A 27,619-nucleotide genomic window follows, 5' to 3' on the forward strand; every position below is an offset into this window, starting at 1 on the left:
TATAACTGGCCAAATGCCCGAATTGGGCTGAAATCGGGCATTATCGCTCTAGTGTATGAGGCCTTTAACTCTGCAAATGTTAAATCTGCCACACCTGCAGCGCACATGGGGGGTCATTCCGAGTTGATCGCTAGCTGCCGTTGTTCGCATCGCAGCGATCAGGCTAAAAACTGCATTTCTGCGCATGCATACGGTCCGCAGTGCGCACGCGCGCCGTACCTTCACAAAAAACTATGCAGTTTCACACAAGGACGAGCGACTCTTTCCCGTCGCTTTGTTGATCGGTGAGTGATTGTCAGGAAGTGGGTGTTTCTGGGTGGTAACTGACCGTTTTCCGGGAGTGTGCTAAAACACGCAGGCGTGCCTGGGGAAACGGGGGAGTGTCTGGCCGAACGCAGGGCGTGTTTGTGACGTCAAAGCAGGAACTAAACAGACTGAAGTGATCGCAAGGTAGGAGTAGGTCTGCAGCTACTCTGAAACTGCTTGAAACAATTTCAGCACTGTTCTGCTAACCTTTCGTTCGCACTTCTGCTAAGCTAAGATACACTCCCAGAGGGCGGCGGCTTAGCGTTTGCACTGCTGCTAAAAGCAGCTAGCGAGTGATCAACTCGGAATGAGGGCCATGGTTTTGACCAACTGCTAAAAAATTTGCTGCTGTGATCAACTTTGAATTACCCCCTAGTTGCGTCAAAGTCCCCTAATATAGTGTACACAGTACTTATCGCTATACGGATATTTTACTGTGTTGCAGTGACGTACACCAGGATTTGTTCACAAGTTTGTGTATTCTGACGCTGTTTATGTACTTTGTCTGCAAGTTGTGTACTCTGTCTGGCTTCATCGTACTAATAGCCTGATTGTTGCTTTATTGTAATGTCTAACAATAAGGGCAGTAAAACTGGATGCTCCTGTAATTTGCAAGGCATGCTTCAGAGGTTTACCTGAGGGGGAAGTATTGTGTGATGGGCTGTCATGCATCTCCCAGTCAACCTTCAGCTCCTGTAACTACAATGGAACCACTCTGGGCTATGTTCACCACTCTCCTGGGGACTCTGGTGAACCGTTTAGCCCCCTCTATGGGACCTCGGGTGTCACTGCCACCACAAGTTGGTCCTATAGTAAATCCGCCTTGGGCGGCAACTTTGTCTACCCAGCTGCAACAGTTGAATAAGTCTTTGGTTAGACAGAAATCTACTCTAGGTCACTCCCATGTCCCTGGGTCACCTAAGCGGGATGCTTCTTCCTCACAATCCACTAACCTTTCTGATGTTTCATCTGACGAGAAGGGGGAGTATACGGTCCTGTCAGACTCTGAATCATGTGTTACTGATGAGGATTCTACCTTACAGGTTGATGTCCCTGGCCTGGTGGATGCTATTAAGCAGATCCTTCAAATCACTGAGGATGAGGATTCCGCTACAGTGGCCAAGAAAACTGATATGTTTAAATGGCAGAAGGTGGTTAAAACTGTATTACCCCATTCTGATCATCTTGTGAACATCAGGAAGGAACACTGGTCTACCCCTAGGTAAGAAATTCCTGCTCCCCAAATGGGCTTTGGCTCGCTATCCTCTCCCTGCAGAGTTATGTAGTAAATGGGAAAACTGACCACCGGCGGATTCTCATGTTACCCGTCTCATGGTGTCATCTACTCTGCCTGTCACCACTATCACCTCCCTGAAGGAACCGACAGATAAGCATGTGGATGCCTGAAGTCTATATATTCCCTTGCAGGGGCCATCCATAGGCCCACCATAGCTGCCTCTTGGTCCGCAAAGGGTATTGAGGCGTGGGTTCAGGTGTTATAGGATGAGCTGCCCGAGGATATTTCTGACAAAGTCAGACAATACCTGGCTCACATATGCACCGCACTACATTCAGGAGGCGTCCTCTGAGGCGGGTGTACTGGCGGCCAAAGCTGTGGACGCTCTGGTAACACCGTGGGTGTACCAGTCAGTGTATGTGTTCCCTCCTCTGCCTCTCATACCCAAGGTACTGAGAATCATAAGGAGGAGAGGAGTAAGGACTATACTCGTGGCTCCGGATTGGCCAAGAAGGACTTGGTACCCGGAACTTCAAGAGATGCTCACAGAGGACCCGTGGCCTCTACCTCTAAGAAAGGACCTGCTCCAGCAGGGACCCTGTCTGTTCCAAGACTTACCGCGGCTGCGTTTGACGGCATGGCGGTTGAACGCCGGATCCTGAAGGAAAAAGGCATTCCGGATGAAGTCATCCCTACCCTGATCAAAGTCAGGAAGGATGTAACCGTACAACATTATCACCGTATTTGGCGTAAATATGTTGCGTGGTGCGAGGCCAGGAAAGCCCCTACAGAGGAATTTCAACTGGGTCGTTTCCTGCATTTCCTGCAAACAGGACTGTCTATGGGCCTAAAATTAGGGTCCATTAAGGTTCAAATTTCGGCCCTGTCGATTTTCTTCCAAAAAGAACTAGCTTCAGTTCCTGAAGTTCAGACGTTTGTCAAGGGGGTACTGCATATACAGCCTCCTTTTGTGCCTCCAGTGGCACCTTGGGATCTCAATGTAGTTTTGGGGTTCCTAAAATCACATTGGTTTGAACCACTCTCCACTGTGGACTTAAAATATCTCACATGGAAAGTGGTAATGCTGTTAGCCCTGGCTTCAGCCAGGCGTGTCTCAGAATTGGCGGCTTTATCCTATAAAAGCCCTTACCTAATTTTTCTTGCGGACAGGGCAGAATTGAGGACTCGTCCTCAATTTCTCCCTAAGGTGGTTTCAGCGTTTCACTTGAACCAGCCTATTGTGGTACCTGCGGCTACTAGGGACTTGGAGGACTCCAAGTTGCTGGACGTAGTCAGGGCCCTGAAAATATATGTTTCCAGGACGGCTGGAGTCAGAAAATCTGACTCGCTGTTTATCCTGTATGCACCCAACAAGCTGGGTGCTCCTGCTTCTAAGCAGACTATTGCTCGTTGGATTTGTAGTACAATTCAGCTTGCACATTCTGTGGCAGGCCTGCCACAGCCAAAATCTGTAAAAGCCCATTCCACAAGGAAGGTGGGCTCATCTTGGGCGGCTGCCCGAGGGGTCTCGGCTTTACAACTTTGCCGAGCAGCTACTTGGTCAGGGGCAAACACGTTTGCTAAATTCTACAAATTTGATACCCTGGCTGAGGAGGACCTGGAGTTCTCTCATTCGGTGCTGCAGAGTCATCCGCACTCTCCCGCCCGTTTGGGAGCTTTGGTATAATCCCCATGGTCCTTACGGAGTTCCCAGCATCCACTAGGACGTCAGAGAAAATAAGAATTTACTTACCGATAATTCTATTTCTCGTAGTCCGTAGTGGATGCTGGGCGCCCATCCCAAGTGCGGATTGTCTGCAATACTTGTACATAGTTATTGTTACAAAAATCGGGTTATTATTGTTGTGAGCCATCTTTTCAGAGGCTCCTCTGTTATCATGCTGTTAACTGGGTTCAGATCACAGGTTGTACAGTGTGATTGGTGTGGCTGGTATGAGTCTTACCCGGGATTCAAAATCCTTCCTTATTGTGTACGCTCGTCCGGGCACAGTATCCTAACTGAGGCTTGGAGGAGGGTCATAGGGGGAGGAGCCAGTGCACACCAGGTAGTCCTAAAGCTTTTACTTTTGTGCCCAGTCTCCTGCGGAGCCGCTATTCCCCATGGTCCTTACGGAGTTCCCAGCATCCACTACGGACTACGAGAAATAGAATTATCGGTAAGTAAATTCTTATTTATTTCTTAGTATTTCTTATCACTTCGCTAAAGCCGTGTATAAAGCTGTAGGTATATGTAAGTTCTTACAGAAACAAAAGTAAAAAAACATTTCATCAGTGAATACTGATATCAAAGCATTTTTTTCCCATCCATTGTCCTGTATTTAAACCTCAACTGGTAATTTATACCACTTTCAGACAGAAATGTCAAAGTCCCGGCTTTGAAAATGCCGGGTCGTTTTGCCGGTCCCTGCTTGACCCCCCCTTTCACATAGACAAGCAACTTACCAGGTCAAGAATTTCTACCTGTTAATTTGCGGATCAACACGGGTATTTTGTCTATGTGTAAGGTCAATCCGGGTTGAAATTCCCAGGTCTCCGACCCTGGTAAATTCCAGGGTCGAAGTCCCGGGAATTTCAACTCGGGTTGACCCTTTCACGCAGAAAAAGGACCCGTGTTAATCGTCAAATTACCAGGTGAAACTTCTTTACCCGGTAGTTTAACATTCTATATGAAAGGGGTATGAGTAGCACACACACACAGAGCACACACGGCATACTGCCGCATATATTCGCCCCCGTGAATACGATTCCCCCATAGTGTAGTTTATACTGCCTCTTAACCCTTAAATAATTAGTGTGTACATTTAATAAAGGAGAACAGGCCTACTAACATGTAAACCGTTAAGACATTCATTTTATGTAGTGCATTGCCCATACATAGCTTTCGCAGCCCCTTACACAGAACTCACTGTTCCCCCTCCTACATGATACACTCTCCACCACCTTCCAGTTTTCCAAATTTGGGTATCCAAAACTGCTGGTCAGTGGGAGTATAATCTATAATCCTATATAATAAAAGGCTAACGCTGCTCCTCACATCTATGGGGGGGAAGTGTTTTGCGCGCCGGCAGCCACTAGATGGCGCACAACGGAGCAATTAAAGTGTTGCTCTATTTGGGCACGCACAGCCACCGGCGCTGACATTACTGTTATGATGCTCTGTCATTTTGATGGGATGGCAATTAGTACACACATAAATTAACTAAAGTGCAATACCATAAATGGATAAAAAACAGTATAGACTTATCTGAATCCAGCTCCACATCTGGAAGGATCTCTAGAGCTACTCTCCTATATCGCCATACGAGTCACTGCATCATTGAATGGAGATAAAGTCCCAGAAAAGTCCATGAAATCCTGGTAAAAGTCTCCATATATGGAAAACACAGTGGGAGGACATCAGCATGTTTCGAATAAAGATTGGGTAAACTAAACATGTTGGAAAGATAAGCCATTGTTAATATATTACATATACTCGGTAATTGGGAACCTTGTTTACGGGTGAAAGGCTGTACATACTCCACTGTGGGCCTGAGTCATTGTTGGATGCAATATAGATTTTTGAACAGTTTTCAGATGATTTGTAAAACTGAGCATGTGCAAGACCTGTACTATCCATATGCAATTCGCTGTGTTACATAGAAAAATAGAATTTGACGGCAAATAAAAACTACTTGGCTCATCTAGTCTGCCCATGTACACTCACACACTAGGTTTCATTTTTGTCAGGAGCCAATTAACCTACCCAGTGATCGCAAAAATGCGCTATAGCGCGTTTTTCTCTTACATCCTAGAGGATGCTGGGATCCACATTAGTACTATGGGATATCGATGAGTCCTTGGGAGCCATGGGCACTTTAAGAGTTTAAAAGTGCGGGCTGGCTCCTCCCTCTATGCCCCTCCTACTAGACTCAGTTTAGAAAATGTGCCCGGTGGAGCCGGTCACAGCTAGGGGAGCTCCTAGGGGCTTTTCTAGTTTTATTATTTTTTAAGAGCTGTTAGGTACAGGGAGGCTGCTGGCAACAGCCTCCCTGCTTCGTGGGACTTAGGGGGGAGGAGTAGGATCCAACCCTTGAGGTTAATGGATCCTATCTCCGCTGACAGGACACTGAGCTCCTGAGGGTGTTGATCGCAAGCCCCCGAGGCAACCGCTCTCTCCCGCAGCACTGCCGCCACCGCCTAACAGAGCCAGAAGATGCTGTGGTGAGTATGACGCCGGTGCCCCGGTATGCGGGGCGCCGGCAGGAATGGCGGCACAAGGGTTGGAGCGCAGTGCTGCACTCTGGAGTGCTCAGTGGTACAGTTGTGCGGCGCTGTGGGGGCGCCCTGGGCCAGCGCAATACCCTACTACTGGTCACTGAGCTAACGGGCTAATCCCACTGTTAGCAACAAACACACCTCAGGCCAGTATAAAATAATAAATGAGGGAAGATGCGCCATTACAGGGGGCGGGGCTTCTCAGAGCGGATCCAGCACTCATCAGCGCCATTTTCTCTTTGCAGATCACACTACAGAGACGCTGACGGTGAGCGCTGCCCTCCACTTAACTCCAGTAATACTCTGCGGTACCAGGGTGTTATAGAAGGGGGGTGGGGTGGGGGGGGGGGGGGGGAGTGTTATTCACTGTTTAATCTTTTAAGGTTACTCAGTCAGCGCCAGGCATTTGTCTTAATAACTGCCTACTGGGGCGCTGTGTGTGCTGGCTCCATATACTCTTTGTATCTCTGAAGGTAATTGGGGGAAACTGTCTGACATTTTCCTATGTGTGTGTGTATGTTATATATCTCGCATTGCCATGTCTAGGGACTATGTATCTTGTGCTGCAGAGTGTGTGTCCTCTCCAGAGGAGTCTATTCCATGTACTCAGGAATGCAATGTACTGTCTCAGCCTTCTGAATACGAACACCCATCAGTGGCGCACCCAGGGGGGGGGGTTCCGAGCACCCAGAAACTCCCCTCCACTAAAAAGAAAAAAAAAAAAATATTTTTTTTTTTTTTTTTTTAGCTGCATGAGTATTATTAATGGCTGTCTAGCGTCCTCTGCAGCCTGCTGTCTTCCTGGTGGCACTTGTAAGAGCAATAAAAGTTTATTTTAATTATAGTACATATATATATTTCCCTCATGTGCTTATCCATTCTTACTTTAATAATCTTCATCTGCATCAACTCCAGCAGTCTTCGGCCACCTGATACTTATTCCAGTGTCATCTGCTAATGTAACTATGTGTATTTACCCTGTACTTGTCCTATACTGTCATCAACTGTAAGTTGCTGTTTTCCTGTTTGATTATTCATGTACTCTGTAATTGGGCGCTGCGGAACCCTTGTGGCGCCATATAAATAAAGGATAATAATAATAATAATATATCCATGTGCATACATATATACACACATGTATATACATACATATAAACACACACACACATGATATATATATATATATACACGTGTGTGTGTGTATATATATATATATATATATGTGTACTGTATGTGTGTACACACACACATATATATATATGTATGCATGTTTAATATGCTATGTATATGTGTATATGTATGTGTCTGTATGTATATATATATATATATATATATATATATGTGTGTAGATATGTGTGTGTGTGTGTATATATATGTATATGTATATATATATATATATATATATATATATATATATACACACATATACACACACACACACACACTAGTTTTACGGACCCAGCATATGCTGGGTCACCTCAGTCCCCACCCACGTGATTGGCTCCGCCCAGTTCTGGAAACCCCCCCATGCAAATCCTGCGTTTGCCACTGCCCATGGGTGACTTTTCTTAAGGGAATGATATCTCGGATTTCATCTAGGATAGCTCATATTGAGACTGAAATACAGGTTTTGAAAAGATCTGTAGAGGTTTTGTCGTATTCTGCTCCCGCTACCTCATCCAAGACCCCTGATATATATCCTAAAAAGCGTGCTCTTGCCCAAATAATGCAAGTCGACACGGATACCGACTCTGATACAGGAGACGGTGAAGGGGGTTATACTGGGGGGTGAGGCATCCCTTGCTAAGGCGGTGCAACTCATGATTAAGGCTATAAGGGACATTTTACACATTACTGATAAGGTACCTGAGCAAGTAGAGGAGGCTTACTTTACTGACCATAAGAAATCCTCCCTTACTTTCCCTGCATCTAAGGAATTAAATGCATTGTTTTAAAAATCCTGGGAAAACGCAGAGAAAAAGTTCCAGATCCCTAAAAGGGTTCTCATTGCTTTTCCTTTCCCTGAGGAGGATAGGAAAAAGTGGGAAAACCCGCTGGTAGTAGACGCTTCTGTCTCTAGGTTGTCTAAAAATAGGATTTTAATACCTACCGGTAAATCCTTTTCTTTTAGTCCGTAGAGGATGCTGGGGATGCTTAAAGAACCATGGGGTATAGACGGGATCCGCAGGAGACATGGGCACTTTAAGACTTTAAAAGGGGTGCGAACTGGCTCCTCCCTCTATGCTCCTCCTCCAGACTCCAGTTATAGGAACTGTGCCCAGGGAGACGGACATTTCGAGGAAAAGGATTTATTTAATTTTTAAAACTAAGATGAGATACATACCAGCTCACACCTCAAACACGCCGTACAACATGGCATTCAACAACAACGCATGCAACGGCATGACCAACATCAGCCACAGACTGACTGAACTTAACTCAACATGAGTGTAACCATAACCAAACTGCAGATACAGCCCGCACTGGGACGGGCGCCCAGCATCCTCTACGGATCCTGTACGGTTTTGCTTGTCCCTAGGTCCACCGCTTTGAAAGAGCTGGCCAACCGCAAGATTGAGACTACACTCAAATCTTTATACACGGCAAATGGCGTAGCTTTAAGACCCACTATTGCTTGTGCATGGATTTTTAAAGCCATAGTAAAGTGGTCAGGCACTTTACTAGAGGAGTTAGATTCTACGAATAGAAGTGACATTGAATTGTTTTTACGTGACATACAGGATTCTGCAGGTTTCATGGTGGAAGCCATGAAAGACCTTGGACATCTGAACGCGAGGGCTTCTTCCATGGCTGTCTCGGCACGCAGAGGACTCTGGCTGCGCCAATGGTCTACGGATGCGGAATCCAAGAAGAGTGTGGAGAACCTACCCTTCACAGGTCAGGCCCTGTTTGGGGAAGCGTTAGATGTGTGGATCTCCACGGCAACTGCGGGTAAGTCAACTTTTCTTCCCTCTGCTACACCACCGACTAGGAAATCATATCCTACGTCTGAAATGCAGTCCTTTCGGACCGCTAAAGTTAAAAAGTCAAAATCCCCCATCACTTTCTTTAGAAGTGGTCGGGGGAAATGAGAAAACCTGCACCCGCAGGTTCCCAGGATCAGAAGCCTGGTTCGGTTTCCTCAAAATCCTCGGCATGACGGTGGACCTCCCAGCCTGGAGATCGGGCAGGTGGGAGCAAGACTAAGAAATTTCAGTCATGTTTGGGCGTCCTCATGCCAAGATCCCTGGGTACAGGATATGGTTACCCAGGGGTACAGACTGGAGTTTCAAGAACTCCCACCTCACAGATTCTTCAAATCAGACTTGTCAGCTTTGCTGACAGAAAGTGCTATCCTACAGGAAGCCATTCAAAAATTACTAAGGTCAAATGTAATTGTCCCAGTTCCATCTCACCTGCAACACAAGGGTTATTACTCAAACCTGTTTGTGGTACAGAAACCACAGTCATTGAACCCCTACTTGAGGGAATTCAAATTCAAGATGAAATCTCTGAGAGCGGTGATCTCAGGTCTGGAGGAGGGGGAATTCCTGGTATCTCTGGATATCATGGATGCCTACCTTCACATCCCGATCTGGCAGCCTCACTGGCTTACCTCAGATTTGCACTGCTGGACTGTCACTATCAGTTCCAAGCGCTGCCGTTTGGCCTCTCCACGGCACGAAGAGTGTTCACAAAGGTAATGGCAGAGATGATGCTACTTCTCCGCAAGCTGGGTATAAACATAATTCCTTTTCTGGACGATCTGCTAATACAAGCATCTTCCAGGGAGAAGCTGTTACAGAGTATTGCTCTCTCAACTCAGCTGCTCCGGGATCATGGATGGATCCTGAACCTTCCAAAGTCGCACTTGGAGCCGACAAGGAGGCTGTCCTTCCTGGGGATGATCCTCGACATGGAAGTTCAGAAGGTGTTTCAACCGGAAGAGATGACGTTGGTGATACAAACAATGGTCGGGATGTCCTGAAGCGAGCCTGGGTATCGGTTCATCAGTGCATTCTCCTTCTGGGGAAGATGGTTGCCTCCTACGAGGCTCTACAGTACGGAAGATTTCATGCACGATTTTTCCAACTGGATCTCCTGGACAAATGGTTGGGATCTCATCTTCACATGCACCAGAGAATACGTCTGTCACCGAAAGCCAGAATATCGCTCCTCTGGTGGTTGCAAACTTCTCACCTACTAGAAGGCCGCAAGTTTGGGATTCAGAATTGGAACCTCCTAACCACGGATGCAAGTCTCAGAGGTTGGGGAGCAGTCACCCAAGGGGAAAACTTCCAGGGAAGGTGGTCAAGTCTGGAATCCATCCTTCCGATAAACATTCTGGAACTAAGGGCCGTGTACAACGGTCTTCTACAAGCGGCACACCTTCTAAAAGATCATGCCATTCAGGTTCAGTCGGACAGTGTAACGACAGTTGCCTACATAAACCGACAAGACGGATCGAAGAGCAGAGCTGCAATGTCAGAGGTAACAAGAATCATCCTCTGGGCGGAAAAGCATGCAGTGGCGCTGTCAGCAATCTTCATTCTGTGAGTGGACAACTGGGAAGCGGACTTCCTCAGCAGACACGATCTCCATCCAGGAGAGTGGGGCCTACACCCAGAGGTGTTCGCAGAGGTGTAAAGTCTTTGGGGCGTGCCTCAAATAGACATGATGGCCTCCCACCTCAACAACAAGCTTCGTAGGTACTGTTCCAGGTCGAGGGACCCACTGGCAGTGGCGGTGGATGCCCTGGTAACTCTGTGGGTGTTCAAGTCAGTGTATGTGTTCCGTCCACTTCCACTTATCTCAAGGATTCTCAAACTAATAAAGAGAACAAGAGTTCAGGCACAACATTACCATCGGATTTGGAAAAAGTACATGTCTTGGTGTGAATCCAAGAAGTTTTCTACAGGGGAGTTTCAACTTGGACGGTTTCTCCTCTTCCTGCAAGCAGGAGTGGATGTGGGCCTACGCCTGGGCTCCATAAAAGTCCAGATTTCGGCCTTATCCATTTTCTTCCAGAAACAATTGGCTGCCCTTCCTGAGGTTCAGACTTTCTTGAAAGGGGTTCTGCACATCCAACCTCCCTTTGTGCCTCCTACGGCACCTTGGGATCTTAACGTGGTGCTGCAGTGCCTGCAATCGGATTGGTTTGAGCCTTTACAGGAGGTTGAGGTCAAATTTCTTAGTTGAAAGGCTGTCACACTGTTGGCATTGGCATCTGCAAGACGTGTGTCCGAATTGGGGGCATTGTCCTGCAAGAGCCCCTACTTGATTTTCCATGAAGATAGAGTTGAGCTCAGGACGCGTCAGCAATTTCTTTCCGAAGGTTGTGTCGGCTTTTCATATCAACCAACCTATTGTGGTGCCAGTGGCTATCGACTCCTGAATTACCTCAAAGTCCTTTGATGTTGTGAGGGCTTTGAAGATTTATGTGAAGAGAACTTCTCGTCACAGAAAGTCGGACTCTCTGTTTGTCCTTTATGATCCCAACAAGATTGGGTATCCGGCTTCTAAGTTGGATCAGGTGTACTATCCAGCATGCATATTCTACGGCAGGCTTGCCGTGTCCACAATCTGTTAAGGCCCACTCTACTCGTAATGTGTGTTCTTCCTGGGCTGCTGCCTGGGGTGTCTGCAGAGCGGCTACTTGGTCAAGATCTAACACGTTTGCTAAGTTCTACAAGTTTGATACTTTGGCCTCTGAGGACCTAATGTTTGCTCAATCGGTTCTGCAGGAGCCTCCGCGCTCTCCCTCCCGTTCTGGGAGCTTTGGTACATCCCCATGGTACTACTGTGGACCCCAGCATCCTCTAGGACATAAGAGAAAATAGGATTTAATTACCTACCGGTAAATCTTTTTCTCGTAGTCCGTAGAGGATGCTGGGCGCCAGCCCAGCGCTTCGTTTTCCTGCAGTTGTTACTTGGTTCAGTACTGCATTGTTACTTGGTTAAGTGCTGTTGTTCAGCTGTTGCTGCCTTGTTTCAAGCTGGTTAGCTTGGATTTCTGTTATGTGTGAGCTGGTGTGATCCTCACCACTATCTGTGTATTTCCTTCTCTCAAAGTATGTCCGTCTCCTCGGGCACAGTTACTAGACTGAATCTGGTAGGAGGGGCATAGAGGGAGGAGCCAGCCCACAATATTAAACTCTTAAAGTGCCCATGGCTCCCAAGGGACCCGTCTATACCCCATGGTACTAATGTGGACCCCAGCATCCTCTACGGACTGCGAGAAAAGGATTTACCATTCGGTAATTAAAATCCTATTTTTATCCACTTTTGAGGTCCGGGGACTCACTTTTCTAAAATGGGTGGGTCCCTAGGGGTTGCGCTCTGCAGCAGCAAATCAAAGTGATTGATGTACAGTATCCTGGGCCTTTAAATAGAGGAGGTGGAGCCTTACCAATCTTCTCCTGTTCACGTGCTGCGGCTTCACAGGGTCCTGTAATGATGGTGCGGCTTCCTGGAACAATGTGCAAGAGTCTCAGGGAGGCTGCAGGAGATGGTGTGTCTCTGCCGTAGCTGAATTTAAGGGGGATCCAACGGCTGACAGGTGCGTGTATGTGCTGGTGTGGGTTAGCCGGTGACTGTGTCTGCTGCGGGGGATGGTGAGTGCCGGTGTCTGTATGTGCTGTTCCGGCAGGGGAAGTCAGGGGTGAGAGCTGATGACTGTGTATGTGCTGGGGAGATTGTGTGTGTGTGTGTGTGTGTGTGTGTGGGGGGGGGGGGGGTTTAGCCTCTGATTTACAAACCCCAGCCAGTATAAAAATCATTGTTGCTGAGGCAGAAGGGCGGGGCTTCTCCTCAGACTTGTCAGACACTCACTCAGTGCCATTTTCTCCTAAACACAGAGAGAAGCTGACAGACGCTGTTTCCTCCTCATAACAACGCTGAAACAAGTACCAGGGTGTTATAGAGAGGGGGGGGGGGGGGAGTGTTTATTACATTGGGTGAGCGTGCCTAATATTGAAATAAAGTGCTGAAGGTTTTGTATAATAAATATACATATACAATTCTCTTCATATAGGGCGCAGTGTGTGAGCTGGCAAATCTCTCTGCATTTCTCTGACAGATTTTAGTGTGGGTCTGTCACCGATAGCTCCCCTGTGTAATTGTGGTGTGAAAGTGCACGTTCGTGACATGTCAGACAATGGAGAGTGCTCTTCCCCTGAGGAAGACATTATAGATACGCAGGACTGTAATGTGGTGGCCCTTCCCTCACAGAAGGAGCCAGAGTGGGTGAGAAAATTACAAAGTAATATGTTAAAGCTTTCTAGAAAAATCTCTGAGTCTGAACAACAGACAAAATATTGGAGAAAGTCAGTGGAGGATGTACTATTTGCTGATCCCTCCACGTCATCCACACGGAACCCCTCAAGTTCCCAATAGAGGTCACTTGCGCAGATTATGCAAGGTGACACAGACACAGATTCCGACACAGGTGTCGACACTGGGGATTTCAGAGGGGTGGACCCCAAGTTAGCAAAAAGCATTCAATGTATGATAATTGCTATTAGGGAGGTGTTAGAGATTACAGAAACAACACCTGAACCTGAGGAAAAGGCTTATTTTAATTTCAATAAGAAACCGGTGATAACTTTTCCTCCTTCAAAGGAATTGAATACATTCTTTGAAAAATCTTGGTCTAACCCAGAAAAGAAATTTCATATTCCTAGAAGAATACGTTTAGCGTATCCCTTTCCTGAAGAAGACAGGAAAAGATGTGAGTCACCGCCCATGGTAGACACCTCAGTTTCTAGGTTGTCTTAAGAAAATTATTTTACCTGCCCCGGGGTCGGCTTCATTAAAGGAGCCTGCTGACCGTAAGTTAGAGACGACCTTAATATGGCTACCGTTCCGGTAGCCACCTTTATATGGCTACCGGAACGTTACTCCGGCCCACCATTGCTTGTGCATGGGTAGGTAACGCTATTGGAAAATGGTCAGACAACTTGCTAGCAAATATAGACACAGTTGATAAGGATGATATGGTCTTAACTCTCGGTCACATAAAAGATTCTGCAGGATACTTGGTGGAAGCTATGAAGGATATTGGGTTATTAGGATCAAAATCCTCAGCTATGGCGATTTCAGCTCGCAGAGCACTGTGGATTCACCAATGGAATGCAGATGCAGAATCAAAAAGGAATATTGAAGCGCTCCCCTACAAGGGTGAGGCGCTATTTGGGGACCAGCTGGATGCCATGATTTCAACGACTACCTCAGGTAAATCAGCATTTCTTCCTTATGCAGCGGCACCTGCAAAGAACGCATATCATTCGCATCCAATGCAGTCCTTTCGGACCAACAAACACAAAAAAGCCAAAAGTACCCCCTTCTTCGCAGGAAGAGGGCGGGGAAGAGGTAGGAAACCTACAACAGCATCAGGATCGCAGGAGCAAAAGTCAGCCGCTGCTTCTGCTAAAACCACAGCATGACGCTGGGACTCCCCTGCGCGAGTCCGCTCAGGAGGGGCGCGTCTAAAACTCTTCAGTCAGATCTGGGTACAATCAGCTCTGGATCCTTGGATACTACAAATAGTATCCCAAGGTTACAAGTTAGAGTTTCAAGATCTCCCCCCATGCCGATTTTTCAAATCAGCCTTACCAGTTTCTGTTCAAGACAGAAGAAATATAACGGAAGCAATACAGAAATTATGTCAGGACGAGGTAATTACCTTAGTCCCTTGGCTACAACAGGAAAAAGGATTTTATTCAAGCCTGTGTGTGGTACCGAAGCCGGACTGCTCGGTCAGACCGATTTTAAATCTAAAATTGTTGAATCTTTACCGAAAAAGATTCAAATTCAAGATGGAGTCCCTGAGAGCAGTAATCTCCAGCTTGGAGGAGAAGGAATTTATGGTGTCGGTGGACATCAAGGATGCTTACTTGCATGTTCCCATTTACCCTCCACATCAAGCATACCTGAGGTTTACGTTTCTGGACTGCCACTACCAGTTCCAGACATTGCCATTCGGGCTCTCTCCACAGCACCGAGAGTATTCACCAAGGTGATGGCAGAGATGATGGTTCTCCTTCCCAAGAAAGGAGTCAACATAATTCCTTACCTTGACGATCTCCTGATAAAAGCGAGATCCAGGGAGAAGTTAGTGCAGAACATTGCACTATTCCTGACGGTGCTTCAACAGCACGGTTGGATCATAAACTTTCCAAAATCACCGTTGGAACCGACGATGAGATTATCATTTCTGGGAATGATACTGGACACCGAGGTACAGAAAGTATTTCTACTGGTGGAAAAGGCTCTGGAAATCCCGAAGATGGTCAAACAAATTTTGAAACCAGCACGTGTGTCGATTCATCAGTGCATCCGCCTGCTGGGGAAGATGGTAGCAGCCAACGAGGCTCTACAGTACGGACGATTCCATGCCAGGGTGTTCCAGTGGGATCTACTGAACAAGTGGTCCGGATCGCATCTACACATGCACCAGAGGATACTCCTGTTGACAAAAGCCAGAATCTTGCTCCTGTGGTGGCCACGCAGTTCTCACCTCCTAGAGGGATGCAGGTTCGGGATTCAAGCCTTGAACCTAGTGACCACAGATCCAAGTCTCCAAGGTTGGGTAGCAGTCACGCAAGGGGAAAGCTTCCAAGGAAGATGGTCAAGTCAAGAAACACTTCTTCACATAAACATTCTGGAGTTGAGAGCCGTTTACAACAGCCTCTACAAGCGGCGCATCTTCTTCAAGATCGTCCCATACAGATCCAGTCAGACAATGTAACAGCAGTGGCTTACATAAACCGTCAGGGCGGAACGAATAGCAGAGCGGCAATGGCAGAGGTGACAAAATTACTCCTCTGGGCAGAAAGACATGCAAGAGCTCCGTCAGCAATCTTCATTCCGAGAGTGGACAACTGGGAAGCGGACTTCCTCAGCAGATACGATCTCCATCCAGGAGAATGGGGCCTCCACCAAGAAGTCTGCAGAGGTAGCAAGTCGTTGGGGCGTCTCAACAAGAAGCTTCAGAAATATTGTTCCAGGTCGAGGGACCCACAAGCAATAGCAGTGGATGCACTGGTGACCCAATGGGAGTTCCAGTCGGTGTATGTGTTCCCTCCACTTCCACTAATACCAAAAATTCTCAAGATCATAAGAAGAGAAATAGTTTGGGCGATCCTCATTGTCCCAGACTGGCCAAGGAGAGCTTGGTATCCAGATCTTCAGGAGTTACTGATAGAAGATCCTCGGCCTCTTCCTCTTCGCGAGGACCTGCTTCAGCAGGGGCCGTTTGTTTATCAAGACTTACCACGGCTACGTTTGACGGCATGGCTGTTGAGTGCCAGATCCTAGCCCAAAAGGGTATTCCCAACAAAGTCATTCCCACACTTATTCAGGCCAGGAAAAGAGTAATGTCTAGACATTACCATCGCATTTGGAGAAAATATGTATCTTGGTGTGAATCCAAGAATTCTCCATCGGTGGAGTTTCAATTAGGACGTCTTTTCCTATTTCTACAGGCTGGTGTGGATGCAGGTTTAAGATTGGGATCTATCAAGATCCAAAATTTCGGCCTTGTCCATTTTCTTTCAGAAACAGTTGGCTTCCCTTCCTGAGGTTCAAACGTTCGTGAAGGGGGTTCTGCGCATTCAACCACCATTTGTGCCTCCTACGGCACCATGGAATCTTAACGTGGTGTTGCAGTTCCTTCAATCTGTAAGAGGTTGAGTTAAAGTTTCTCACTTGGAAAGTGGTCATGCTGTTGGCCTTGGCATCCGCAAGGCGGGTGTCTGAGTTAGGGGCCTTGTCTCACAAGAGCCCTTATTTGATGTTAGGGCTGAACTAAGAACGTGTCAGCAATTACTTCCAAAGGTTGTGTCTCCTTTCCATATGAACCAACCTATTGTGGTGCCAGTGGCTAATGACACCTCAGCTGTTTCAAAGTCCTTGGATGTGGTCAAAGCTTTGAAGACTTATGTCACGAGAACAGCTCGTATAAGGAAAACAGAAGCATAGTTTATCCTGTATGATCCCAACAAGATTGGGTGTCCTGCTTTTAAGCAGACGATTACACACTGGATCAGATGTACTATTAAGCATGCTCATTCCACGGCAGGATTGCCGATACCGAGTTCGGTAAAGGCCCACTCTACGAGGAAAGTGGGTTCTTCCTGGGCGGCTGCCTGGGGTGTTTTGGCTTTACAGAGCAGCTACTTGGTCAGGGGCAAACACGTTTGCTAAGTTTTACAAGTTTGATACCTTGGCTGCTGACGACCTTAATTTTGGTCAATCAGTACTGCAGGAACATCCGCACTCTCCCGCCCGTACTGGGAGCTTTGGTACATCCCCATGGTACTAAATCGACCCCAGCATCTTCTAGGACGTTAGAGAAAATAGGATTTTAATATACCTACCAGTAAATCCTTTTCTCGTAGTCCGTAGAGGATGCTGGGCGCCCGCCCAGTGCTTTTTTTCCTGCATTATATTTTTTCTTCTTACACAAGTTATCACGTGTTAAGTTGTTGTTCAGCAGTTGCTGTAAAGTTATTCATGCTCGTTGGCATGTTTTGAGTTGTATGCCATGTTGTGCGGCATGGTTGAACGATGTGAGCTGTTGTGAATCTCGCCACTAGCTTAAAGTAAATCCTTCTCTCGAAGTTTGTCCGTCTCCTCGGGCACAGTTCCTATACTGAGGTCTGGAGGAGGGGCATAGAGGGAGGAGCCAATTCACACTGTAAAAAAGTCTTAATGTGTCGAAGGCTCCTGCGGACCCGTCTATACCCCATGGTACTAAATGGACCCCAGCATCTTCTACGGACTGCGAGAAAAGGATTTTCCGGTAGTTATATAAAATCCTATTTTTACCCTAAAATAAGAACCGTGGACTCACTTTTACAGAATGCGTGGGTCCCCACGGGGACACACTGTATTGCAGCCAATCCTATGGCTCCTGTGATGTCTCCTGGGTCCCATGGGCAATTGTGTGGCTCCTGTGATGTCTCTTGGGCTCGTCCAAAAGCCAGGCTGCCTAAAGGAGTTGCCAGCTCTTGGCGCCTTTCACTCCTGGATGCAGCAGCTGCGGCACCGTCTGACATATATAGGGAAGGTGGACCCAACGCCTTGTAACTCCAGCACCTTGCGTATACAGAAGATGACTCTGCATCACCACGAGAGGTGTCTTTGCGTAGGCTGGACTTCTGTAGTAGCCCCTCACCTGGAGGATTCATGTAAGTAAGTAGGTGCTTGGGGTGATGGCAGCTAAAGATGCAAACAGTGGGGGATGGGGCAGTACCCATCATATTCTCCCCACATACCCACACAGCGCCCAGCATATGCACACCCACACAGTGCACAGCATAAACACACGATATTCAGCATCCGCAAACACCCGATCGCACTTACGTGGGTATGGAGGAGCTGGCCTTAAAAGATTATGGGGGGTTTGAAGCACTGTATCCTGGGCACTGGTGGCGGGTCATCATGTGACAATATTAAAATACCTATGATCTGCCTCCTGGCCTGACAATATTGGGTTACCCCCTGCTCTTTGACTGACAATTTTGGGGTATCAATGACTTGCCCTTCCACCCCCATCTTGGTGTGATAATATTGGGCTACCCATCACCTCCCTGCCATTTTTGGGGTACTTATTCGTGGATCCCTGTTTTTTTAATATTGGAGTGTGGGGTTCAGTGACAGTGACTGCCCCAACTGCCCCCTCCCTGCCCCAGCTTCCACCTTTTCCTTGCTCTGCCTAAGCTACTACCTGACCCCAAGCTCCAGCACTGCCCCACCTGCTTATTGCCCTTACCCCCCTATCTGTCCATAGCAGTGCACCTGTTGTCTATGTGAGATCAAGGCAATGTATTTACAAGCGTTATCACTAATGAAAACATGAGTTTGACTTGGCATGGTGTATGTGTAGGGTATGTGGTGTGGTCTGATGCTTTGTTGGGAGGCATATGTGGTCATCAAATGCATAAATTGTGATGGAACCCAAAACAGTAAAGTAGTCAATTAAATTTTTAAATTGAGGGGTGTCTGGTGCATACATACTTTTTCGTTCAGCAAGATGACTGATCGCTGCTCCGCCGAAATATGCAGCACAGATGCTAATAGCAACCAACAGTGAATCAGGCCCTCAGATGAGAAGTGGCTGCTATTATACAGTATGATATTTTGGGCAATGTGGACTTATCATTTCAGTTAGTGCTAAAACCTAGACAGATATATAGTCAGAGAGTTATAAAAATAACTGACCAGGCACATTTAGCGTTGTATGTTGCAGCTGTTGTAGGAATCAGTCCTTCTCCAATCCTGTAAACCCAACAGCAAAATAATAGCGCTTATGAGACACTATTGTAAATTATTAGTAAGTTTGTTTTAAAACATAAACATATATTATGACAATGTTTAATCAATAAATAAAATGCATATAACATACCCAGTCACGTTGGTATCTTAATGTACTGCAAAGTTCTGTTTATCCTTGTAGATGCTGTGTATACACTGCATCCGGAAAGTATTCACAGCGCTTCACTTTTTCCACATTTTGTTATGTTACAGCCTTATTCCAAAATGGAATAAATTCATTTTTGCCCCCTCAAAATTCTACACACAATACCCCATAATGACAATGTCAAAAAAATTTTTCTCTGACGTCCTAGTGGATGCTGGGAACTCCGTAAGGACCATGGGGAATAGCGGCTCCGCAGGAGACAGGGCACATCTAAAGAAAGCTTTAGGATCACCTGGTGTGCACTGGCTCCTCCCCCTATGACCCTCCTCCAAGCCTCAGTTAGATTTTCTGTGCCCGACGAGAAGGGTGCACACTAGGGGCTCTCCTGAGCTCTTTGTGAAAGTTTTAGTTTAGGTTTATTATTTTCAGTGAGACCTGCTGGCAACAGGCTCACTGCATCGAGGGACTAAGGGGAGAAGAAGCGAACTCACCTGCGTGCAGAGTGGATTGGGCTTCTTAGGCTACTGGACATTAGCTCCAGAGGGACGATCACAGGTTCAGCCTGGATGGGTCACCGGAGCCGCGCCGCCGGCCCCCTTACAGAGCCAGAAGAGCGAAGAGGTCCGGAAAAATCGGCGGCAGAAGACTTTCCTGTCTTCAGATAAAGGTAGGCGCACAGCACCGCAGCTGTGCGCCATTGCTCTCAGCACACTTCACACTCCGGTCACTGAGGGTGCAGGGCGCTGGGGGGGCAGCGCCCTGAGACGCAATAAATCGATAGAAAACCTTTTATGGCTAAAATAAATGCATCACATATAACTCCTGGGCTATATGGATGCATTTAACCCCTGCCAAAACATACAAGAAAACGGATGATAAGGACGCCGAGAAAGGGGCGGAGCCTATCTCCTCAGCACACTGGCGCCATTTTCCCTCACAGCTCAGTTGGAGGGAAGCTCCCTGGCTCTCCCCTGCAGTCACTACACTACAGAAAGGGGTTAAAAAAGAGAGGGGGGCACAAATTAGGCGCAGTATAAACAATACAGCAGCTATAAAGGGAAAAACACTTATATAAGGTTATCCCTGTATATATATATAGCGCTCTGGTGTGTGCTGGCAAACTCTCCCTCTGTCTCCCCAAAGGGCTAGTGGGGTCCTGTCCTCTATCAGAGCATTCCCTGTGTGTGTGCTGTGTGTCGGTACGTTTGTGTCGACATGTATGAGGAGAAAAATGATGAGGAGACGGAGTAGAGTGTCTGTAATAGTGTTGTCACCCCCTGGGGGGGGGGGGTCGACACCTGAGTGGATGTACTGTTGAAATTGCGTGACAGTGTCAGCCTTGTATAAAAGACAGTGGTTGACATGAGACAGCCGGCTACTCAGCTTGTGCATGTCCAGACGTCTCATACAGGGGCTCTAAAGCGCCCGTTACCTCAGATACAGACGCCGACACGGATACTGACTCCTGTGTCGACGGTGAAAAGACAACCGTGATTTCCAATAGGGCCACACATTACATGATTGAGGCAATGGAAAAAGTTTACACTCTTCTGAGAATATAAATACCACCAAAAAAAGGGGTATTATGTTTGGTGAGGAAAAACTTCCTGTAGTTTTCCTGAATCTGAGAAATAAAATGAGGTGTGTGATGATGCGTGGGTTTCCCCCCGATAACAATTGATAATTTCTAAAAAGTTATTGGCAGTATACCTTTTCCCGCCAGAGGTTAGGGTGCGTTGGGAAACACCCCCTAGGGGGGATAAGGCGCTCACACACTTGTACAAGGGCTCTACCCTCTCTGGAGATGGCCGCCCTTAAGGATCCTGCTGATAGAAAGCAGGAGGGTATCCTAAAATGTATTTACACACATACTGGTGTTATACTGCGACCAGCAATCGCCTCAGCCTGGATGTGCAGTGCTGGGTTGGCGTGGTCGGATTCCCTGACTGGAAATATGATATCCTAGATAAGGACAGTATATTATTGCCTATAGAGCAAGTAAAATATGCATTTCTATATATGCATGATGCACAGCGGAATATTCGCCGACTGGCATCAAGTATAAGTGCGTTGTCCAATTATACCAGTAAAGTGGTCAGGTGATGCGGATTCCAAACGGCATTTGGAAGTATTGCCTTAAAAGAGGGGATGTACCCCAGGTCGCCTCTCAAAATAAGACGCCGTATTATCAGGCGCAGGCCTGGTTGGCAAGCGGACAAAAGGGTTCCTCTGTTCTGCTCGTGACAGAGGGAGAGGAAAATGGCTGCAGAGATCAGCCAGTTCCAAGGAACAGAAACTCTTTTCCGCCTCTGCCAAGCCCTCAGTATGACGCTAGGGCTTTACAAGTTCAGGCACGGTGGGGTCCCGTTCTCAATGAATTTCAGTGCGCAGTGGGCTCACTCGCAAGTAGACCCCTGGATCCTTCTGGTAATATTTCAGGGGTACAAATTGGAATTCGAGACGTATCCCCCTCGCCGTTTCCAAAGGTCTGTTTTACCGACGTCTCCCGCTGACAGGGAGGCAAGTTTGGAAACCATTCACAAGCTGTATTCCCAGCAGGTGATAATCAAGGTACCCCTCCTGCAACAGGGAACGGGGTATTATTCCACACTATTGTGGTACCGAAGCCAGACGGCTCGGGGAGACCGATTTTAAAATCTAAAATCTTTGAACACTTGCATACAGAGGTTCAAATTCAAAATTGAGTCACTCAGAGCAGTGATTGCAAACCTGGAAGAAGGGGACTACATGATGTCTCGGGACATCAAGGATGCTTACCTTCAGGTCAAAATTTACCCTTCTCACCAAGGGTATTTCAGGTTATGGTACAGAACTGTCACTATCAGTTCGGACGCTGCCGTAGGGATGGTCCACGGCACCCCGGGTCTTTACTGAAGTAATGACCGTAATGATGATATTCCTTCGAAGGAAGGGAATTTTAGTTATCCGTTACTTGGACGATTCCCTGATAAGGGTAAGATCCAGGGAACAGTTGGAGATCGGTGTAACACTATATCAGGTAGTGTTGCGGCAGCACGGTTGGATTCTCAATATTCCAAAATCGCAGCTGGTTCCGACGTCTTGTCTTCTGTTCCTAGGGATGATCCTGGACACAGTCCAGAAAGAAGGTGTTTCTCCCGGAGGAGAAAGCCAGGGAGTTATCCGAGCTAGTCAGGAACCTCCTAAAACCGAACCAAGTCTCAGTGCATCAATGCACAAGGGTTCTGGGTAAAATGGTGGCTTCCTACGAAGCAATCCCATTCGGCAGATTCCACGCAAGACTTTCCAGTGGAACCTACTGGACAAATGGTCCGGGTCGCATCTTCAGATGCTTCAGCGGATAACCCTGTCACCGGGGACAAGGGTATCCCTCCTGTGGTGGTTGCAGAGTGCTCATCTTCTAGAGGGCCGCAGATTCGGCATTCGGGACTGGGTCCTGGTGGCCACGGATGCCAGCCTGCGAGGCTGGGGAACAGTCACACAGGGAAGGAAGTTCCAGGGCTTATGGTCAAGCCTGGAGACATCTCTTCATATAAACATTCTGGAACTAAGGGCCATTTACAATGCCCTAAGTCAAGCGAAACCCCTGCTTCAGGGTCAGGCGGTATTGATCCAATCGGACAACATCACGTCAGTCGCCCACGTAAACAGACAGGGCGGCACGGGAAGCAGGGGGGCAATGGCAGAAGCTGCAAGGATTCTTCGCTGGGCGGAAAATCATGTGTTAGCACTGTCAGCAGTGTTCATTCCGGGAGTGGACAACTGGGAAGCAGACTTCCTCAGCAGACACGACCTTCACCCGGGAGAGTGGGGACTTCACCCAGAAGTCTTCCACCTGATTGGGAAAAACCAAAGGTGGACATAATGGCGTCCCGTCTAAACAAGAAACTAGACAGATATTGCGCCAGGTCAGGGGACCCTCAGGCAATAGCGGTGGACGCTCTGGTAACACCGTGGGTGTACCAGTCAGTGTATGTGTTCCCTCCTCTGCCTCTCATACCAAAAGTACTGAGAATCATAAGAAGGAGAGGAGTAAGAACTATACTCGTGGTTCCGGATTGGCCAAGAAGGACTTGGTATCCGGAACTTCAAGAGATGCTCACGGACGAACCGTGGCCTCTACCTCTAAGAAAGGACCTGCTCCAGCAGGGGCCTTGTCTGTTCCAAGACTTACCGCGGCTGCGTTTGACGGCTTGGCGGTTGAACGCCGGATCCTGAAGGAAAAAGGCATTCCAGATGAAGTCATCCCTACCCTGGTCAAGGCCAGGAAGGACGTAACCGCAAAACATTATCACCGCATTTGGCGAAAATATGTTGCGTGGTGGGAGGCCAAGAAGGCCCCTACAGAGGAATTTCAACTGGGTCGTTTCCTCCATTTCCTGCAAACAGGACTGTCTATGGGCCTAAGATTAGGGCCCATTAAGGTTCAAATTTCGGCCCTGTCGATTTTCTTCCAAAAGGAACTGGCTTCAGTGCCTGAAGTTCAGACATTTGTAAAAGGGGTACTGCATATACAGCCTCCTTTTGTGCCTCCAGTGGCACCTTGGGATCTCAATGTTGTGTTGAGTTTTCCTAAAGTCACATTGGTTTGAACTACTCACCACTGTGGACTTAAAATATCTCACATGGAAGGTGACGATGCTGTTAGCCCTGGCTTCAGCCAGGCGTGTGTCAGAACTGGCGGCTTTATCATATAAAAGCCCTTATTTAATATTTCATTCTGACAGGGCAGAATTGAGGACTTGTCCTCAATTTCTACCTAAGGTGGTTTCTGCATTCCACATGAAGCAACCTATTGTGGTACCTGCGGCTACTAAGGACTTGGAGGATTCCAAGTTGCTTGACGTGGTCAGGGCCCTGAAAATATATGTTTCCAGGACGGCTGGAGTCAGAAAATCTGACTCGCTGTTTATCCTGTATGCACCCAACAAACTGGGTGCTCCTGCTTCTAAGCAGACGATTGCTCGTTGGATTTGTAGTACAATTCAGCTTGCACGTTCTGTGGCAGGCCTGCCACAGCCAAAAATCTTAAAATGCCCACTCCACAAGGAAGGTGGGCTCATCTTGGGCAGCTGCCCGAGGGGTCTCGGCTTTACAACTTTGCCGAGCAGTTACTTCGTCAGGAGAAAATACGTTTGTAAACTTCTACAAATTTGATACCCTGGCTGAGGAGGACCTGGAGTTCTCTCATTCGGTGCTGCAGAGTCATCCGCACTCTCCCGCCCGTTTGGGAGCTTTGGTATAATCCCCATGGTCCTTACGGAGTTCCCAGCATCCACTAGGACGTCAGAGAAAATAAGAATTTACTTACCGATAATTCTATTTCTCGTAGTCCGTAGTGGATGCTGGGCGCCCATCCCAAGTGCGGATTGTCTGCAATACTGGTACATAATTATTGTTACCAAAAAAATTCGGGTTATTGTTGTAGTGAGCCATCTTTTATAGAGGTTTCTCTATTATCATGCTGTTAACTTGGTTCAGATCACAAGTTGTACAGTGTGATTGGTGTGGCTGGTATGAGTCTTACCCGGGATTCAAAATCCTTCCTTATTGTGTACGCTCGTCCGGGCACAGTATCCTAACTGAGGCTTGGAGGAGGGTCATAGGGGGAGGAGCCAGTGCACACCAGGTGATCCTAAAGCTTTCTTTAGATGTGCCCTGTCTCCTGCGGAGCCGCTATTCCCCATGGTCCTTACGGAGTTCCCAGCATCCACTACGGACTACGAGAAATAGAATTATCGGTAAGTAAATTCTTATTTTTTGAGATTTTTGCAAATTTATAAAAAAAAAAAAATGAAGAAATCACATGTACAGTACATAAGTATTCACAGCCTTTGCCATGAAGCCCAAAATTGAGCTCAGGTGTATCCTGTTTCCACTGATCATCCTTGAGATGTTCCTACATCTTAATCGGAGTTCACCTGTGGTAAATTCAGTTGATTGGAAATGATTTGGAAAGGCACACACCTGTCTATATAAGGCCCCACACTTGACAGTGCATGTCTGAGCACAAACCAAGCATGAAGTCAAAGGAATTGTCTGTAGACCTCCGAGACAGGATTGTCTTGAAGCACAAATTTGGGGAAGGGTACAGAAAAATATCTGCTGCTTTGAACGTCCCAATGAGCACAGTAGCCTCCATCATCCTTAAATGGCAGCAGTTCGGAGCCACAAGGACTCCTCCTAGAGCTGGCCGGCTGTCTAAACTGAGCGATCGGGGGAGAAGGGCCCTAGTCAGGAAGGTGACCAAGAACCTGATGGTCACTCTGTCAGAGCTACAGCATTCCTCTGTGGAGAGAGGAGAACCTTCCACAAGGACAACCATCTCCAGAAGTCCAGATCCATGCTTAGCTTAAGTGTGACTCTAGACTTTAAACTTGGATGAACTACTTGGATGCTGTTGGGCTTTTCTCACGATCCGGAAGTGAGTTCTGGCAATTCCTTGTGACATCTAGGAGTACCAGGAGTGACCCTTGCTGTTTGTCACTGTGGGACTTTTCATGCTGTGTTTTTAACACCTTTTGTAAGTGTACATCTGTATTAAAACCTTGTGTGTTCTAATATTTGCACTATTGGTTTTTGTTTTTTTGTTTTTATGGCACTTGATATACCTTTGTGGAGTTCGTATGAAAAACAGTATCCTGCTATCTGGATATAGACAATTTGGTCCATGCTGCTTTGCCACGGTGGATTTTTGCTTGTGCTGATATTTACCATTCGTTTGTAAGTGCACATCGATATTAAAAGCATCTTAATTGTATGACTCTCTGCACTAGTGTATTTTTGTTTTGTTTTTTTCTACATGTGACTGTGGAGCCCATATGAACAAACTTGGGAATTTAAGCTTTTAAAAGTTTACCTGCACCTACAACCTCTGAAACTTAAGTCATTTACTTATTTTTTTCTTGTGTGTATCATTTATTTAGGTGAATGTGGTTTTCCTCCTAGCGCTTAAGTTTGTGTATTCACTTTTCTCTAGACTTTAAGCATAAAGCCAAGATATTAAAGGAGTGACTTCAGGACAACTCTGTGAATGTCCTTGAGTGACCCAGCCAGAGCCCATTGGACATCTCTGGAGAGATCTGAAAATGGCTGTGCACTGACGCTTCCCATCCAACCTGATGGAGCTTGAGAGGTGTTGCAAAGAGGAATGGGCAAAACTGCCCAAAGATAGGTGTGCCAAGCTTGTGGCATCATATTCAAAAAGACTTGAGGCTGTAATTGCTGCCAGAGGTGCAGCAACAAAGTATTGAGCAAAGGCTGTGAATACTTATGTACATGTGATTTCGTAGTTTTTTATTTTTAATAAATTAGCAAAAATCTCAAAAACTCTTTTTTTCACATTGTCATTATGGGGTATTGTGTGTAGAATTTTGAGGGGAAAAGGGATTTTAGTCCATTTTGGAATAAGGCTGTAACATAACAAAATGTGGAAAAAGTTTATCACTGTGAATACTTTCCGGATAAACTGTAGGCCAAATTGTCTGGATTATGGATTTATTTACAGTTAGTCCATTCATAAATGTTCCATATCATTGGATTAGGCAACTTCCATTTATATCAGGGAGAAATTCCAGATAAATAGGTATATTACCAGTCAATGCCGGTGAATCCAGGGTCTTTTAGCAGGATAGCATCCATGCAGAATTATGTAGTCCGCTCCGTTTGCATGGTTCCAAGGCACTGGTGCTCCCAAAGATGTTTACAGATAGCAAAATCTGCGACCAACTCTGAATAACCTCCAATGACCACAACATACAGAGTCACACACACAATGTGAAAATATGACAAATAACAGGTCCAGTAGACTATAAGCTTATGAGTAATCTGATTTTAGGGACAGAAGATGGTGAGTAAAGCTTCCTCACATACAATGGCGTGGAAAACCATTATGAAACAGAAAAAGAGACAGAAAAAGTGAAAAGAAGGAAAAGAGACATAGGGGTTTATTCAGAGTTGGTCACAGATTTTGTTATCGCAGCATGGCGGCCGCCCAGCATGTGGAAGCCTCTGCGATCGCATCGAATGGAGGTAGAACCCTGCCTACACAGCATAGCTGCATATGCAGCGCCCCGGTGTCATTTTTCCTTTAGCAGGAAACTTAGGCGACTTCATTGGGCCGTCCCGAAAACGCCCATTATTATTATTATTACATTTTATTTATAAGGAGCCACATGTGTTTCGCAGCGCCATACAAAGGACAGTACAGGGAGACAAACATAGCATTACAGTAAATAAATAACAGGAATAGAGTACAGGTAAAATAGAGCACCACACGTTCTCAAGACATAATACAGCTAAGATGTAAGTATTGATGGAGTGCTCATCGTACTACTAGAGGCTGATGGCCATAGATAGAGATGAGCCTTTACTAGCAG

At 46.8% G+C, this 27,619-nt stretch overlaps 1 protein-coding gene across 2 annotated transcripts in view; it reads left to right on the forward strand.

Moving 5' to 3' along the window:
* C8H8orf48 (chromosome 8 C8orf48 homolog) overlaps positions 1-27,619 on the forward strand; it is a 180,752-nt gene that overhangs the window by 83,788 nt on the left and 69,345 nt on the right. Inside the window, exon 2 of one of the 2 annotated variants that reach the window (XM_063937218.1) lies at positions 6,064-6,086. The exons of the other annotated variant lie outside the window; for it this stretch is intronic. The gene's annotated coding sequence lies outside the window, so the exon portion shown is untranslated. The remainder of the gene's footprint in view (positions 1-6,063; positions 6,087-27,619) is intronic. 2 annotated transcript variants of the gene reach the window in all.

Source organism: Pseudophryne corroboree, chromosome 8, assembly GCF_028390025.1.
Source record: "Pseudophryne corroboree isolate aPseCor3 chromosome 8, aPseCor3.hap2, whole genome shotgun sequence".
Classification (NCBI taxonomy): Eukaryota; Metazoa; Chordata; class Amphibia; order Anura; family Myobatrachidae; genus Pseudophryne; species Pseudophryne corroboree.